The sequence below is a fragment of the Kogia breviceps genome, chromosome 18, assembly GCF_026419965.1.
Source record: "Kogia breviceps isolate mKogBre1 chromosome 18, mKogBre1 haplotype 1, whole genome shotgun sequence".
NCBI classification, from domain to species: domain Eukaryota; kingdom Metazoa; phylum Chordata; class Mammalia; order Artiodactyla; family Physeteridae; genus Kogia; species Kogia breviceps.
The window spans coordinates 10,834,773-10,842,468 of NC_081327.1; the positions used below are offsets into that span (position 1 = coordinate 10,834,773).

The 7,696-nt window shown below is 48.0% G+C and overlaps 1 long non-coding RNA gene across 1 annotated transcript; it reads left to right on the forward strand.

Moving 5' to 3' along the window:
• The first annotated feature begins 1,496 nt into the window (after positions 1 to 1,496).
• On the forward strand, positions 1,497 to 5,760 carry LOC136793013 (uncharacterized). Its single transcript, XR_010837704.1, has 4 exons — positions 1,497 to 1,720; positions 1,864 to 2,006; positions 5,056 to 5,155; positions 5,394 to 5,760. It is a non-coding gene; the product is annotated as an uncharacterized lncRNA (long non-coding RNA).
• Positions 5,761 to 7,696: the final 1,936 nt, after the last annotated feature.

Genomic DNA, 7,696 nt, shown 5'->3' on the forward strand with positions numbered 1-7,696 from the left:
TACAAAACAGACACAGACTCACGGGCTTAGAGAATGATCTTATGGTTATCAGGGGGAAGGTTGGGGGTTATAGTTAGGGAGTTTGGATTGTCATATATACACTGCTATATTTAAAATGGATAACCAGGGATTTCCCTGGTGGTGCAGTGATTAAGACTCTGAGCTCCCAATGCAGGGGGACCGGGTTTGATCCCCAGTCAGGGAACTAGATCTCACATGCCACAACTAAGAGTTTGCATGCTACAACTAAGGAGCCTGCGAGCTGCAACTAAGGAGCACATATGCCACAAGTAAGGAGCCAGAGAGCCACAACTAAGGAGCCTGTGAGCCACAATTAAGGAGCCTGCCTGCCACAACTAAGGAGCCTGCCTGCAGCAGCTAAGACACAGTGCAACCAAATAAATAAATTAAAAGAAGAAGAAATAATAAAATGGATAACCAACAGCTACCCACTGTATAGCACAGGGAACTCTGCTCAGTATTATGTAACAACCTAATTGGGAAAAGGATTTGAAAAAGAATAGGTACATGTATATGTATAACTGAAAAAAAATTTTTTTTAATTAAATTTTTAAAAAAGAAGAAAGTGAAAGAGGAGGAAGGCAAAGCAAGTTTTGGGTGTGGGTAAAGTTTAAGCAGATAATGGTCCTCCCCAAATGTCCTCATCCTAATCCCTGGAACCTGTGAATGTTACTTTATTTGGGAGAAGGGACTTTGCAGATGTGATGAAGTTCAGGATCTTGAGATGGGGAGAGTATCCTGGATTATCCAGGTGGACCCGATGTCATCACAGGAATCCTCATAAGTGACAGAGGGAGGCAGGAGAGTCAGGGTCAGAATGATGCAGCGTGAGAAAGACTCCACCAGCCATCACTGGCTTTGCAGATGAAGGGGGCTGAGCACCGAGGAATGTGGGTGGCTTCTAGAAACTGAATCAGGTAAGGGAGTGGATTCACTCTTTGGCTCTCCGGAAGGAATGCCATCCTGCCAACACCTTGATTTTAGTCCAGTGACACCCATTTTGGACTTCTAACCTCCAGAACTGTAGGAACAGGGGAAAGAGTATATCGTCATTGCATTCCAGGAGGTTACAGTTTGCCACCCAGAAAAGGAAACTGGAAGAAATATGCCAGATTGTTAAACAATGATTAAGTCTAGATTATGGGTAGAAAATGGAATATGGGTGATGCTTTATCTTTTCATACTGTATCTTAATTGTCAAAAATAAAACATTAAATATCATTACTTTGTGATGTTATAAATGGGGTACATTCAATGAACTGTGGGAGCATGGAGAGGGAACCACTACTCAACTGCCTGTGGACCCCCTTCCCGCTTTCTGAGAGAGCATGCCATTTGAGTTTGCTGAGGCCAAAGGCAAGAGAAGGAAGGATGTTACACGTAGAGGAACAGCTTGTACCAGGGCAGGAAGGGAGGAATGATAGACTTTGTCTGGGGCTGAGCACGAGACTTTGTTCTTCATTCTAAATGTTCAATCACTTCAGAGGATCAGACCCAAAAGAATGAATCTCTAGGCATCAAAGAATATGGTCAGAGATGGCTTAGGGCGAGAAACAAGACATTCTGGCAATTTGAAATCATATCAAGTAGCTTCAGACTTGGTGGCTGCGGAGGATGTGCTCGTGAAATAGTTGTTGTTTAAGGCTCAGGCTTTTCTGCGTTTCCCTCCTCCTGTTTCTTGCACTACTGAGGTGGGCAGGTGGGCAGTTTCCAAATGAGTCCCCTGTATTTTGCAGGAGGGTACGTTTCCTTTGTTGAGGGATAGAGTTGGTTTTTTGTTTTTTGTTTTTCTTTTACTTGTAATTAGGGAGATGATGGAGTAGCTTTCTTCTCTGTTAACAGTGTCATAATGGAGCCATCAAATCTCATCCTGAGCCCTCTGCCTTCCAGGGAACCACTCCTTTTCCTGGCCCTCCTAGACCCTAGGAGACTCAGAGGCCTATGTGAGAAAAGAAAAACAAAACACTAAAAAACAAAAACCAGGGGTAAGAACTGTTGTAATGCCCTTATTTTCTTAAAGTATGTGTTTCTTTCTTGTTTCCCACTTCTCCACTCGGATATTTTTGGGCCAAGTCCTGATCTCTGGGCATAGAACTGGTTTTCTTGATCTGCCGTGGTTTGGTTCTCACGATTAAAGCAATAGACCTATTTTTTCCCTATAGTCAAAGGCCCTTGTGTTTGTCCCCAGGAGTTCCACCCTGACCTGGTGTCACAGTTTGAGCTTTCCTGTTCTGTTTCTTCCAGATCATCTTAGAATCTGCAGGCTTGTATGGTGTGGTAGGGGGTCCTGATTTGCATCCAGGGAATGGGGAGGGTTGTGGGGATCCCAGACAGTTGTGCTTGGGAAAGATTTCTAAGCCTGTAGGCAGAAGAAGCAGAATTGTGGGCCAGGGAACCTGCGTCCTGGGGCTGGTGACTAAGCTCCGACCTTGAATTGGTAGATTTACTCTTCTAGGCCTTACCTTTGCCTGCTGCAAAATGAGGAGATTTGACTAGATGAACTCAAGCCCTACAGCTTGAACGCCCTCCCATGCATTTTCTTTCCTCTTCCTCATTGAAATCTGTATCATCCCTTTGGGGCCCAAGGATCTACCATCAGATAAAATAAATTTGACTAATGCCTGTATGAGAGGGGACCCACTCCCAGGTATCATGTAACCGGTTGCTGGGTTTTTTTGGATAGAGTGAACGGGGTGGGTGTTTTTGGCCTGGTCTTCTTTGGGGCCCTTTTTGATGGCAGGAGGGGTAGGGTTGTATGAAACAGTGAAAGTCTTGATGAGGAACAGCCAAAGAGTTTGAAGTCTCATGAGTGAGGAGCTACCAGAGGTTTTGTTGTTGTTGTTTTTTAAAATTTTTAATTAATTTATTTTTGACTGCATTGGGTCTTCGTTGCTGCGCATGGTCTCTCTCCAGTTGCGGTGAGCAGGGACTACTCTCTGCTGTGGTGCGCGGGCCTCTCACTGCGGTGGCCTCTCCTGTTGCGGAGCACGGGCTCTAGGCGCGAGGGCTTCAGTAGTTGTGGCACACGGGCTCAGTAGTTGTGGCTCGCGGGCTCCAGAGTGCAGGCTCAGTAGTTGTGGCTCACGGGCTTAGTAGCTCTGTGGCATGTGGGATCTTCCCGGACCAGGGATCGAACCCGTGTCCCCTGCATCGGCAGGCAGATTCTTAACCACTGCGCCACCAGGGAAGCCAACTAGCAGCGTTTTTAAGTGGAAGTGACCTGGTCAGATCTGCATTTCAGGGCCTGCTCTCTGGCAGCTGTTATGTTGGGAGAACTGCAGCTGTGGAGAAGTCCCCATGAGAGTCTGAGATCTGTAGTGGGAGAGCAGGGTCCAGGAGAGCTTTGTGAAGAATTGGCAGGCCTTGGTGAGTGACCAGAGAGGAGAGGGTGGTGAGGAGGAGGCCGGAAGATGAGTGGCAGCTGCGTCCAGTTTGGGCTCTTGGGTGATCAGATGTCATGAGCCCTGAGAGAAGGATGAGGGGTGGTTGCCTAGGGACTGAGATGCTAACTCAGATTTGGATATGTTTAGATAAGATGCCTGTGGACTGTACGGGTGGAAATACTGTATGGGCAGTGGGGAGAGGTCTACAGGGCAGCTGGGGCTGCAGTGAGTGAGCGGTAGAGGCCAAGGTGGAGAAGAGAGAGCAAGCCCAGAGTCTATGCCTGTGCCGTACTGCTCGGCCTGGTCTCCTCGTCCAGGGCCCAGGGCTGAGTTCTACTCTTCATCAACCTTTTCTCTGTGATGGGGTGACTTTTCAGGGTTTTGGTCAGATAAGATATTCTTAACCTGGGGTCACATCCTAACTGCCTGTAAGTCTCGTGGAAAATGGGAGCTGTTAGGCGACGAGGGGAGAGGTGGAGAGGGGAGGAGGAAAGGAAGGACTTGTGGAGAAGATGGGAGAGAAGGGCAGGCACTGAAAACACACTATAAAGCACCGTAACATTCATTATGAAACACAGAGCACGACGTGAATGTAAGGTTTTGTTGAGAGCACCGTGTCCATGGGCAAAAGAGGGAGGGGTGAGACTGGGAGGGCAGAGGGGAAGAAGTACCTTAGAAGGATGAAGCTAGTATGTAGGCTACTAGGTCTAGAAACCTCCTTGGAAGGCTACTTTTTGCTGAAAAATTACTTGACCTGTCGATTTCTTGGGAGTAATGAGTTTTATATGTACATATTGCAATATGAACTCCTAACAGCCAACCAATTCCGCCTGCTTGCTAATAATTACAGTACAATTGACAACTAGTACCACCAGTCATGTACTAACAGAACAACTAATAGTCAGCAAACATTGTGTGCTTACTGCAGGCCAGGCAGTGTGCTATAAACGCTGTAACCGCAGTTGCACTGTGCTTCCTCTCGGGCCCGGCCACCCTCGACGGGGAAGTGGAGCTTTCCATGAGGTTCAGCTGCTTCACCCCATGAGGAGCGGGGACATGCTGAGAGCAGCGGTGGGGGGGGAGGTAGAGTTGAAGCCTGGACTGTGAAGTGGAAATCCCGTCATCCACACAGAGGTCTGCGTGCTCCCCGTCTTTTCTGAAATGGAGGGTTAGTCTCCCTCCGGGCCCTGAGCCAGGCAGTGCAGGTAAACAGGAGGAAGTATGAACCATCCACTACACGTTTGGAGGGCTGATCCAGTTACATTCCCTACCCTGAGTGAGGACGACTGAGAGTTTACAGAGTTCCGTTTTGGGAGTGTTCACACACTGGGTCCTCGGGGACATCCAGAGGTGGGGCAGGGCCCCGGGCTGGGAGTGAGGAGAGCTCGTTCTGAGTCCGCTAAGCGACCAGTTTCCTTTGTGACCATGAGCAAGTCACTTGCTCACTCTGGACTTGAGTTTCTTATCCGGAAATTGTTGGCTTTGGGTGAGACCGTCTTTGCTCTTAAGTTCTGTTTCTGTGATTAGTAGCAGGGAGGCCAGGGCGAGTGTGGCAGAGCCCTGAATGCTTCTTCTCTTTCGGTCGTCTCACGTGGCTGCGTCCCACCAAACGAGCAGGTTGTGAGTTCTGTTTGTGCCTCTTCTTGCACAGCCCTGTGTCTCGGTGGCCTGAAGATGTCCACTGTGGGTGTGGTGAGGAGAGTCTGTGGAGCCAGGAGCCCCCCTGGCCCTGGGGAAGCAGGGCCTAGTCGGTAGGTTTCCTGCCATTTCTGAGAGTTCTCCCGTTTTGGGGTGATATGACTTCCCTTCCTGTTCTCCCATGGCCTCCTCAACTTACCCCTGAGCATGACATTCAGTTTCTGGAGTGGGCTATGACTGCTAACTTTCCTGGCTGTTTCTTTCCTGCCCGTGGTTCCCTGAAACATATAGCAGAAAATTCATTTCACAGCCACCAGCTTCTCTACTTCATGTTTTTCTCTTTCCCCATAGAACCTGGCAAAACAGACTCGGCTCAGAGGGACACACGTGCATGCTCCAGCCCCCAGCATCCGTGTATATGGTGAATCAATATTCTTAATGTTGTCTGGGGGCCTGCATATCACATATGTGAACCCGTGTGGAGTCCTAATGTCTTCTGTGTTGCTGCCACTTAAGAGCTGAGGGGGGGGTGCTATGAATGAGCAGGAGAGCATTACATGTACCTGGGTGTGTGCAAGTGGGGCAGAGTGTGGGGTCCATGGCAGTGATGGTGAGAAGTGATTCAGGAGCTGGGCTTGCTCTTTACGTTTCTGCTTTTTACTCAACATACCCGCCACTTGTGTTGTCAGAGGACTGATTAAAAAGGTGTCAGAAATTTCCTTCATGTGGTCTGAAATTCACTTTGTTTTATTCTTGCTTGTGTAACGTGTGAGCGTGTGGGGAGTGGAGGATGAAACACCAGGCCTTGTTGAACAGTCTGAGGTCAGCTCTCAGAAATCAGATGTTGAGTATTTAGCCATTACCACCCATGGATTTGTGAGTAGGACCCAGAGGATTTGAGAGCTTCTGTGACAGAGGAGTCATCCTGCTCTGGGAAGGTTAGAGACACACTGACAAACAGGAAACAGACCACATTTGTGGCGTGTTTCTAACCTATATTTAGGCATTCCGACCTTTAAAACAACTTAATTTCACTGATGCTGTCACCTACCTACCAACTGCCAGGTGCTGAATATTCAAAGCTAAATGTAATTCAGTCCCTGTCCTCAGGAGCTAGTAGTTGGTCTTTTCTTGAACAAGGCTTTCTGGGCCTAATTGCCATGGTTCCCAAATGTGTCTCACTAGGAAGCCTTTGGGCACTCTCAGAACCAGACTGATGAGGTCAAATGCTGGAGCAGCTGATGGAGAAGACCATTCTCCTGGAGCAGGAGCCCAGCTCCTTGTCCTTTCTAACTCTCCTTTTCAGCTGCACAGTGACCACAGGAAGTAGGAAACTGGACTCCTTACGAGATGCTGTGGTGGGTAATGTGGTGAGGATGGCACTTCAATTGTCCCTCAGCTTGTTTCTCGGCTCCTCGAGACACGAGAGCCTGCCACAAGCATTGCCAGAGATGGAGAATGAGTGTATGTTCCTTGGGGACCTGGAAACAGGATTTGTTAGCCACTGTTAAGAACAATAGCAGTGGGACTTCCCCGGTGGCACAGTGGTTAAGACTCCGCACTCCCAATGCAGGGGCCTGGGTTCAATCCCTGGTCAGGGAACTGATCCCACATGCACACCACAACTAAGAGTTTGCATGCTGCAACTAAGAGTCTGCACGCCGCAACTGAGTTCGCATGCCACAACTAAGGAGCTGGCAAACCGCAACTAAGGAGCCTGCCTGCCGCAACTAAGACCTGGCGAAACCAGATGAATAAATAAATAAAATGTAAACAAATAAATCAATCAATAAAATAAATATTAAAAAAATTAAAAAGAGCAATAGCAGTGAGAAGTCAGGGAAGTTTGAGGCCTTGTGGAATTGTCTCTAGGGAACTACACTTTCTTTACCTGTTCAGAACAGGAGGATGGGCTGTGGCTAAGGGTGGGGTAGAGAGAAAGATGCACAAAATGCTCAGAGGAACTGGTGCCAATTTTTTTTCCTGAGGCTCCCATACTAAGCTCATATCCCCTTGACCATACCGAGGCACCAAGTCAACTTGGCTAGGACTTCCCCTCTCCACTGAAAATCCACTCTGCTAAGGCTTCATGGTGCCCTCATGTGACTTCTTTTCCCCTTCAATACTGTCTTGGATATTCACTTTAGCCTGATGTCCTTGTGTAAAATCACTGGGGTAGGATGAGTGAAAGTTTGCCAGACCCCACATTCCTAGGATTGGCTCTGGGCCTTGCACATTTCTACTTCTCCAGGGTGACTCTAGGAACTTAATTAAAACCTGGGTCCTACTGTGTCTCTTTCACCACCCAGCTGCTCCCTAAGGACAGTTTACCAAGAGACAGAGACAGAGATAGAGACACAGACAGGGAGAGAGACAGAGAGAGGTTTCACGCACTGGGATGTGTCAGATGTCCATGTGCCTCTGAAACAGGTAGACCAGGCCTGGATTTAAATCCATGCTTGGTCCTTCATTAACTGTGTGCCCTTGGCAAGTGACTTAAGCTCTAAGAATCAGTTGCTACATCCGTAAAATGCAGACGATGCCCACATACTAGTTATTATAGTAGCCAATATGTATTGAGCACTTTACACTTAATTGAGTTAATCCTCATACATTTCTAGGAATTAGTTAGTAGGGTAGCTGTCATTTGTCAG